Here is an 11,010-nt window from a genome sequence, read left to right on the forward strand (position 1 = left end):
AAAGACACTTTTTTCAAAAGGACACACAAGGAGCATAAAAAATCATTTTGACATGAGACCAAAGGCATTGGTTAGAGGACTCTTTGAGGTTTCCAAAAAGTGCAATATCTCCTTCATATGATAAAAATTGAGGGATTTACACCTTGTTGAAGTTGGCTAAATTTTGGAAAATGCATAAAACCAACATTGCTCAAAAATGCATTTTTTCCAAATGGGGCCAAGTTTTTATGGTTCAAACATCATTTCCATGATATTATGGGCCTCCCACGACCAAGACTAAGCCCACACCATTTTTATTCATTTTTTGCATAATTTTATCTTATTTTAAGATTAAATTAAAAAGAAAAATGAAAGGATAATGGATGGCTTAAATCTTAAGCATGACTCACCCAAGGAATCTTCATTTTTCTGCAGAGAATTGAAGAGCAAGGCAAGAGCATTGAAGACAAGAAGACTTGGTCAATAATTCAAAGCTTTTTAATATAAAAAATTCAAGAATTCCACAAAGGCAACTAGATGCTTCTTAGCTTCAATTCTAAGCACTCAATGCTTATATATAGGCTACCATACTTCAGTAATAAAAGAGAGAAGTTCAGAAACAAAGCCTTACTCATAATACACTTGTAACCACTTGGAATCTTTTGAAAGAAATTCAAAATTCGAATTTTAGTTTCTAACTAGTTTCAGTTCAAACTAAGCATTCAAACATCATCTTTGAACATCAATAAACGAATCCCAATCAATTACAAGCCTTGAAGCTCACTAAATCGAGCTATACAGGTCATAATTTGTTCGAACTTAAATCAATTCGTATTTGGTTATCCACGCATGCTTAACAAGATGTAGACATATATTTGAGTTTGGTTTGATGTGTAGATCATTTCTGGAAACTTAATTGAAGTTTGAACACGTATACACGAAGTTACCATTCTAGGGTTCATAGTTTCAAAATTAGGGCTTTCTGAAATAGGCAAAATTAGAGGTTCTAAGTGGTACCATTGAGTTCGTATGGATCAGACGAATTGAATGGAGGGGTCGCGCCAAATTTATTTTTAGGTTTACCCCTATTCGTTATTTTGCAGGACATGTAGCTACAGCAAAAAACCGTCACTAAAACCTTTAGTGACAGTTACAGGCCTAAGCCAACGGACGGAGGAAGAAGACGAACTCGTGGCAGCCTCTCATTGGCTGCCCTGCGCGCGTTTGTTTTTTTTAAATATATGATTCAGTGCTTTGCAGGCTATGTACGCATCATGCTCCCTCGTTTCAGTGACCACATGATCGTTCCAGTCACATCATCCAACGCGCCAGACAACGCACTCCTTACCATGGACTCTCAATCCCACCACACATGATCAGTATCCTTTTATTTTCTATTTTATTTTAATTTTCTTTGTAAAATTAATTAAAAATAGTTTTAAAAATCCAAAAAATATACAAAAAATATTTTTAGACTTCTAAAATAATATATTATTTTCTGAAATAAAAATATTTTATTTTTCTTCAAAATTTCAATATTTTGTATAATTAATTAGTATATATTTATATATTTACTTTTTAATTATTCTAACCAATCAAAAAATCATAAAAAAATTGTTCTTTATATAAAATATTGTTTATATATTATAGACTAATTTTGTACATATTTTGAATAATTTTCTCTTTTAAGTTTTAATTATTTGTATAATTATTTGTATAATTATGTATTAATTAGCTTAATCAATTTCAAATCAATTTCAAAAATTCCAAAAAAATTAGTTTTGTTTTAACATTAATTGACAAATATTTTGCACATATTTTAAACTTAATTTCTAGGTTTAAATCTATTTTCATCTTTTTCTACATTTTAATTTAATTAATCATGCATTAATCATAATTAAAACCAATCATAAAAAATCCAAAAACATGCCTTTTATTTTTCTTGCAATTTAAATTCCTAGATAAATGTATAGGATGTGAAATTCATGTAAATAGGCTAGTTTACATTTCCTGCACAATCGATGTAATAGCGTAGATTTACTTTCCGCACTTTACATTTCCGCATTTTAATTTCCCGCACATATAAACTGCGTGTATGTCAAAGATAAAATTGAACCGTTAGATCACTAACTCCGAAAGATAAAATATCTGAATTCAAACACAAATCACATTTGCACCTCTTAAGGTAATCCCTTCACATTCTTTTCAAAATCAAAAGTCAAAATTCCACTGTTTCGAGTACAAAATCGAACCTTTTGTTTGTATCCGGTGAAAGGATAGATTTTTAAAGGAAATAAGGATAAAGACCTTACAACTCAGGGTAGACCTCCTAGTTTGCTTGCTCAAATCAAAACAAACAAAAATTCTCATACACTGTTGTTTTTCAAAACAAAACTTTCCAAAAAGACAATATTTTGTATACATCCAAACACGGATCATTACAAAGTTAACGTTCTTTTCAAAACATCTTTCGAAAGATAAACAAGCATTTTGTATACATCCGCACACGGATCATTACAAAATTCAATTTACATAAGTATTTGAAACCACATATGAGCATTCTAAAGCAATTGAAAAGTAATCAAAAGACAAGTGAGCTAAGCAAACTTAAGAGCCCATGGATAACCATGGATACAAAGGGTGCTAACACCTTCCCTTTGTATAACCTACCCCCTTACCCAGAATTTCTTAAAGGTCTTTTTTCTGTTTCTTTTATAAACCTTTCCTTAATTGGATAAAATAAAATGTCGGTGGTGACTCTGTGAATTTTCAAAAAATGCGAGAGCATAAGCGATAAAAAAGAGTCAGTTCACGTATCTCTACAGCTCAGAGGTATGGCCCGAAAAACGGAGGTCCACACCCAGCTTTTGAGGAGGTTGTGGCTCTTTTGATCTATGGGTTGGTTTTATTCCCTAATCCCGACCAGTTCATAAGTGTGCACATCATCAACCTTTTCCTAACCCGTAACCTGGTACCAACATTGCTGGGAGACATTCTACATTCTCTACACACTCGTACCATGAAGAAACGAGGAACTCTTATGTGCTGTATACCACTACTAGCTAGATGGTTTACATTTCATCTTCCTCGATCAGTGTTGAGAAATGAACAAAGGATGCAATGGTCTCGCAGGATTATGTCTTTGTCTCATTCAGATATCCGATGGAACAACTTCTTTCAAAGAGACATTACTATCATTGATCATTGTGGAGAGTACCCTAATGTGCCACTTCTTGGCATCAAAGTGTCGCACGCTCGCGAAAAAATGAACAGAGTCGCCACCAATATATTTATCCCATAAGGGAAAGGAATATCAGAAAACCTAACAAAGGAAGGAACAGGGTCTTGCGACCAGAGAATCTAGGTACGGGAGTCGGTTACGCGAGGGGAAGGTACTAGCATCCCTCGCGCCCATCGTACTCGATGGTATCCACCTATGTCTGTTTCTATCTAATGGGTGTCTAACTATGTCTATGTCTACATGCGAAATGAATGCAGAATGTAGGGAAAATAAAGGATTGTACTCGCACGGGCCCTACCCCGCTGCCTACGTATCCTTTTCAGGAATCAGAGTTACCGTAGCTCGGCTAAAGATTTTCTGTTTGTTTGTGTTTTTTAATTGGGCGGAGTCAACGTTCACGTTCTTGCATAAGGGAAGACCTACGATGCGTACGAACGGAAATGACATTGCCCTTAGGTGCCAACGAGGCAAAAGAAAAAGAAATGCTTGGTTTGTGTCTTTTAGGATAGATGAGTGATGAACAGTTCCCAATACCGGGCCACTCACCACTTTCTCTACTTTGCTTTAGTCTGAACCATTGTTAGGTGTTTTAAGTGTTTTTGGTTGTGTATTTTTTAAGGGAGTTTACTTCACGATTCGAATCACATAAAATGTATAATGATCGGGAAGCAGATTAGGGAATGAATCCCACTCACTTCCATCCCATTATGTAATGTTTGAGAAACAGATTAGAGAATGAATCTCACTCATTTCTCTCCCATTAATTAATGTTTGAGAAACAGATTAGGGAATGAATCCCACTCGTTTCTCTCCCATTAAGTAGTGACCGAGAAACAGATTAGGGAATGAATCCCACTCGTTTCTATGCCTCTAAGTGATTGAGAAATAGATTAGGGAATGAATCCCACTCATTTCTCTATCGCTTGCTTAATGTGATTCGCATCTTCCGTTTATTAATGTTTTAAAGAGTTGAAAAAGAAAAAGAATGCAATAGGGAACTAGATCTAACATTCTAATCTATGTTATTCTAATCTACAAATGGCCCTAAGGTCGAGGATAACTATCCTATCTCAATTCCTCTTAACAAAGAAGGAAGAGTCTAAGGGAACATGGCAAGCAATAGTAAGGAGTAAGCAACATCAAAGCAAGGAATGAGAGGCTAAGCATGGAAACAAGAGAGGGAAGCCTCAAGTCAGTAGCAAAACAAGGGATTGAGTGTCCCAAATCAAATACAAAAGCATCACGGTATCATACAAAAATATCCACAAGAAGTTACCAAAGTATCGCATACGTCATTACCTACCAATTAGCGGACAAACATCAATTAATCAAAACAAAAAGCAAGTGAACACATGAACTAGGATTGAAGTCAGTAGCAAACTCATTCATTTAGTTCTAATATCCTATGTTAATCTATATTAGTCAATTAGCATGAAGCAATACAAAACTCTAACCAAAACTAGACAACACTAGGTTAATACTAGCTAAACGGTTTCAAATTGTGAATGAAGTTAGAAACATGTAATCAAATGGTACAAGTCAGTAGCAAATAGCCTTTACTAGATGCCTAAACAACCACAAAATCGTGCCAAGAGGTTTCACACAAAATTACGGGTCATTTGTACAAGTTACGGTGCAATCGTCAACCAAAAACAAGTTATTTACATGTGCGAAAGAAAAATCGAGTAAAATAGGAAAACATGATCTAAAATTTTCAATTCCAGGTCTTAGGACCCCTAAACATCCCTAATCATATGTACAAAAAGGAACCAACATTATTGCATGGATGCATTTCAATTTAAGAGCACAAACGTCGCAAACATCTATTAAAAACGCATGTTAATCGAGTCAAACAACACTAACCAAATACCAATCAAAACAAAGAATTAAGAATTCATTTCTTGTACACAACATCATGGATTAGTCTACAGTAATCGTACAAAAATTGGCAATTAGATTCTGATCCTAAAGTATTAAACGAAATCACTTTGCGAAATCTATCAAAACCGAAAGAAACATGAACATACCAAAGTAAATGATTTATTAAAAATAACAAACTAATTTCTAAAAATCTACAAAAAATACCAAAAATATATACACACATACATCTATCTAAAACATATTTTTATTTATTTTTTATTGCATGGAAAAAATGATTTAGTAAGCAAAAGTCATGGAGGAATAAAATTGAAAAAAAAGTCAAATCTGCCAGCCAGGGGTGTGTATTAGTAAAAGGCTTGAGCTGAATTTTGGCTATCAGCGCATTTGGGCCCAACAGATGGGGGTGTGGAAAGCAAAAGATTCGCAGGCCCAAGCAATGTCACATATTGCTGCATTTTTATTTTTATTACTCAGCATATGAATTATGTTTACACTATGGTTTACATGGAAAAAAAATCGTGACATACATGCAATGGTGATATCAATTGGTCACAAGGATTTTAAATCATATAAGACAAAACCAAAACGGGACCCAATTAGAACACGCCACCTCAGAAATTTATGATTAAGATAAAATAAAATAGGCCAAAAGTTGGGAGCATAAGCCACTAAAGGATTGCCACGTAATAAGATCAAAAATGACATGCAAGGGCTTCGCCGGAGCTGGAGATGCTCCGGTTGTCTTCTTCAGCCCAGCGCTACCGCCGGAGCCATGAAGGATCTGCCCAGAAATTATGAAAGCACACACCCTTCCCCTCGTTTTCGTCCACTGATCACAGATCAAGCACCGGATTTCCTTAATTCTTACTCTAATGCTCAAACCGAGGCCATACAATAAACCCTAACCTGATGAAATCGCACCAAGATCTAAACTAAACACATCAACCGAATCTCCTTCGTGTATAGAACTCTAATATCGTATCGAAACGCAAAGAATCACTAGCTATCCTATGCGTCTGTAACAAATCAGCAAATTGCGAATTCAAACACGTTACTAAGAGGCTGAAAAGCTCATGACAACTCACCTGAAAATCTTGGATTAGAAGAATGAGGAAAATGTGATAGCTGCTATCCTCTTCGACTCTTGATGATGGCGGTGCTGACGATTTTACGATGATGATGATGGTGATTCGGTAGCAGCAGCAAGAAACGGATGATGGAGGCGCCGATGAACGTTCCAAACCAAAGTAATGATGACAGTTGAGATCTATGGTGGTTTGTTGAGTTTGTTGCGGTGGTTGCTAGTGGTTCGGAGGGAGTTGAGAGTGGTGAGGAGAGGGTTGCGGTTGTGAGTGATTGAAGGTAGCTTGAAGATAGTGAATATATGAAGGTGGTGGAGGTTTGGTTATGGTGGAGGTGGTTGGAAGTTAGTTACAGATTGTAACAAACTTGTTGAGGGTGGAGAGAAGAGCCATGGGAGGGAAGAAGAGAATGAGAGTGTGGTGAGAATGAATGAGAGTTAAAATTGAAAAAGAGTGTGTGTGTTTTTAATCGGTGAAGGGTTTTGGCTTTATATGGTGAGTGTATATGGTGTATGGTGAGGATGAGTGTAGTGGATACTTTCTTACCCTTAGCAAGCAAGTTTACCCCTTCATGGCAAATTCTCACGTGCCCCATATTCTCTACCTTTTGTGCATGGGCTTTTGTAGTAACAGGCTGATGGATTTTTGCGCCGATGCTGCAGCAAACATCGTTCGGCATGCTCACTTTACCTGCTAATATCTCGGGCCATGGTTCACTACTTGATTCCCTTTTGGGCTCAATACAAAGGGCGCATGGAGTAGATAAAGTTTGCTGTTGGAAACTCCTTAAGATGAGCCTCGTATGTCGTTCAAAATCGTGCTTGAATATGGTGATGCACAACTGCAAGGTGGATGCGCGCGCGTCCCAGATTTAACTTCGTGACTATGGCACGGGTCTTCGTAAAACGTATCTTTGCAAGAGCACCACTTTAAGACTTCCTATCTTCCAATCCACACATCCAAAATGGGTGATCTTTGGCTCAATGTGAAGAGGGAATAGAGGAGAGAGGTTTGATATTAAGCTTGAGTTATTTGGATACATGTGCTTCTCTTAAGTGAGATTTGAATTCAGTCTGCCACCTGTTTGACAAAATGCCTTGCGCATGCCCTAGATTCTCGCCCATGTCTTGGCAAAATATAACTTGGTGAGGTCACGAATTTAAGGTTCTCTATCTTGATCAATACTTGTCCAAATGATCCAATTATTGTCTCATCGGATAGAAGGAATGGAGGAGAAGAGATGCACACGAATTTTGTATTTTACGGACCTTTATATTGCTCTATAACTGGCTTTCAATATGGCACACCAAGTGCTCGAGCAAATGCTTACGCGTGCCCAGCAAATATGCCCAGCCACATGACCTGAATAATGAAATTTTCCATCTTTGAATTTCCATAACTCTCAAACCATGATTCAAATGAAAATTTTCCCAACTTCAAATTTGTAAAGGGCCATGAGATGAACAAAGTTGATGTTGACTTTGTCTTGAAATGGAGACTTTTGCCACGTATAAATTGATCCTGAAGTCAGCCTCACAACCATTTTTCAAACCTCCAAAATTTCCCTAAGTATAGGACTTTCCATTTATGGAAGTTTCACAAATTAACCACTTTCCACTTTTAGCAACTTTTGATAAAACCTTGATTTTTATTTATTTCTTTGATTTTCTTCGACCGATTTTCCACCAAAGTCCACGTTTGACAGTTGACTTTGACTTTGACCCGAAAGTCAACTTTTTCTGATTTTCTCTGATTATTGATGAAATTCCCGATTAAATCTCCTTCGATCAAATCCAGTCAAGCAAACACGTCCACATATTCAGTATGAGCATTTTCATTCATGGAATCCATTCCTGATTGAATGTTGACCAGAAAGTCAACTGGTTGATTTTGGTCAAAGAAACCCTAACTCAGAATGATCAGATAAGCATCAAGCTTGTATTTCCCAACCAATGCCTTGACTTGAAGGTGAGAAAACCACTGATTCAAGAGTGCCCTCAGAAGGATAGTGCCACGAGACCAGACCTCAGATCCTCATATTTAATCAGGAGTTCTTTGCCATAAAGGCTCTTTCTTTCCAGTCTTCGATTGGTAACCATGATATGAATGCATGAGTTGAATGACCTATATGAAACATGGATGTGAACCAGATAATTAAGGGTAGGACAAATTTGGGGTATGACAGCTGCCCCTATTTAATCGTCTTAAGCCTGAAGGTGAGATTGGCGCTAGCCTTTCGAACATTCGAGGTAGAAGAAGATTAAATATCAAAGGCCTGAAATTTGTCCTGAGGAGATGGAGTGGTTTTTTTTGTTTTGATATCTGCTGGGGAAAGAGAATTTTTGTTTTTTTCTGATGGAAATTTATGGTGAGTAATTGGGGGAAGGGAGATAGCTTGTAACGTAGCCAGGGTGCCAATACAAGGTTCTCAGTGGAAATGATTGTTGTATGAAACTGTGGTTGGAAAATACGGGTTTGATGGAAAGGTAGGACCTACGATCCATGACTCGAAAATAGGGTAAGGTCAACGGACCTACGACCTGCAAGAATTGAAAAAGATGAGGATAAGGTCAACGGACCTACGATCCACAGGAATTGAAAAAGATGAGGATAAGGTCCACGGACCTACGATCCACAAGAAACGAAAAAGATGAGGATAAGGTCAACGGACCTACGATCCACAAGAATTGAAAAAGATGAGGATAAGGTCAACGGACCTACGATCCACAAGAAACGAAAAAGATGAGGATAAGGTCAACGGACCTACGATCCACAAGAATGCAAAGGATGAGGATAAGGTCAACGGACCTACGATCCACAAGAATATAAAGATGAGGATAAGGTCAACGGACCTACGATCCACAAGAATGCAAAGGATGAGGATAAGGTCAACGGACCTACGATCCACAAGAAATGAAAGATGAGGATAAGGTCAACGGACCTACGATCCACAAGAAATGAAGGAGACGAGGATAAGGTCAACGGACCTACGATCCGCAAGAAATGAAAGAGATGAGGATAAGGTCAACGGACCTACGATCCACAAGAATACAAAGATGAGGATAAGGTCAACGGACCTACGATCCACAGGAAATGAAAGATGAGGATAAGGTCAACGGACCTACGATCCACAAGAAATGAAGGAGACGAGGATAAGGTCAACGGACCTACGATCCGCAAGAATGAAAAAGATGAGGATAAGGTCAACGGACCTACGATCCACAAGCAATGCAAAGATGAGGATAAGGTCAACGGACCTACGATCCACAGGAATGAAAAGATGAGGATAAGATCAACGGACCTACGATCCGCAAGAAATGAAAGAGATGAGGATAAGGTCAACGGACCTACGATCCACAAGAATACAAAGATGAGGATAAGGTCAACGGACCTACGATCCACATGAATGAAAAGATGAGGATAAGGTCAACGGACCTACGATCCACAAGAATGCAAAGAATGAGGGTAGACAACGAGGCTGGAGCATGAGAAGATTATTGAAAACACTTAGGCTGGGGATTGAGAAAACCAAGTATCGGCACCGTGGGTGGAGGAGATTTGTAATGGAGTAGCAGATATCAATTAGAGTTTGTAAGGGCATTTTATGTGAGGATGTATCATTGTCCTGATAGAGGGATGATTTGTATTATCTGGCTTATGCTTTGTATGCATGTTTGACTTTTTCTATGGCGTAATGTTCCGTTTTGACGGATATGCTACGCTTTTGAGGATGCAAGTGCTATATGCAATGGATTCTATATGCAAAGAGTGCCAAATAAAGGCGTTAGTGAGGGAACCGGAGAGTAGGATCATTGGGGTCCGTCGCCTTGTGATCTTGAACCATCATCGTGAATTGATATTGGAACCCTACAGTACCAAAGATTATTGGTAACTGCGTTGAGGGTTGGAACATAGCCCTGCTGGGGATAAAATGATTTTGCTTGACTTTCCTTACATCCTAAGCTGCTTGGGGAATCACGAGTTTTGAGAGACCACTCTTCGTCTGCCATGTGGGAGAGGGATATGGACCTTTTCAGGTGCCCCATGCTTACCAGTACTGATGAATTATACTCTGAAACTTTCACGTGGGATGATGAGGACCTTGGTGACACATCATGAGCCAAGATGGCGGCTAGAACCTGCGACCTGCACAGAAAACGACATTTGGATGCAATTGGTGCCCCTTAGAGCACTTTTATGTTTATGTAACATCATGTTTCGTTTTGAATTTGTGATTATTGCCCCCATGCTTTCAATGCAATGTTTAATAACGAATTAGATCACACCTCGCATGTGCAAAAAATGAAAAGAAAGAAATAAAGCTTTTGCATCGAAGGATCATTTTATTGATGGAATGCCTGTGAATAGGCTTCTGTACAAGGAAGCAACTCCTAAATGAGGTAGTTGCGAAAAGGAAAAAAAAAATAAAAAATGCAAAGAGCAAAATGGCAAAGAAAAATGCTCGGATTTCCACTAAAACTGATATTGCTACAGTTCCCATATCCTCGATCTTCTCAATGCTTTGCTTCAGAAGGGTAGTGGTTGGATTGATCTGTCCGTTCTGCCAAGGGCGTATAGTGGTCTTTGTGAAGGATATTCAGACTGCAGCCTCTCGCTTTTGATCCCTAACTTTTGCCTGGATCGCCCTTTCGGATTTTCAATCTAGCGGGATACCCCTTTTTGCCTAAGTCGCCCTTTCGGGTTTTCAACTTAGCGGGTTATTCTTTTTTTTTTGTTTTATCCCTAATTTTTGCCCAAACCCTTCTGGTTTGCCGGGATGCCCTTATTTTTGCCTAGGTACGTCGACCTAGCGGGTCTTTTATGCGT

This window comes from Vicia villosa, unplaced genomic scaffold, assembly GCF_029867415.1.
Source record: "Vicia villosa cultivar HV-30 ecotype Madison, WI unplaced genomic scaffold, Vvil1.0 ctg.002727F_1_1, whole genome shotgun sequence".
Taxonomy (NCBI): Eukaryota; Viridiplantae; Streptophyta; class Magnoliopsida; order Fabales; family Fabaceae; genus Vicia; species Vicia villosa.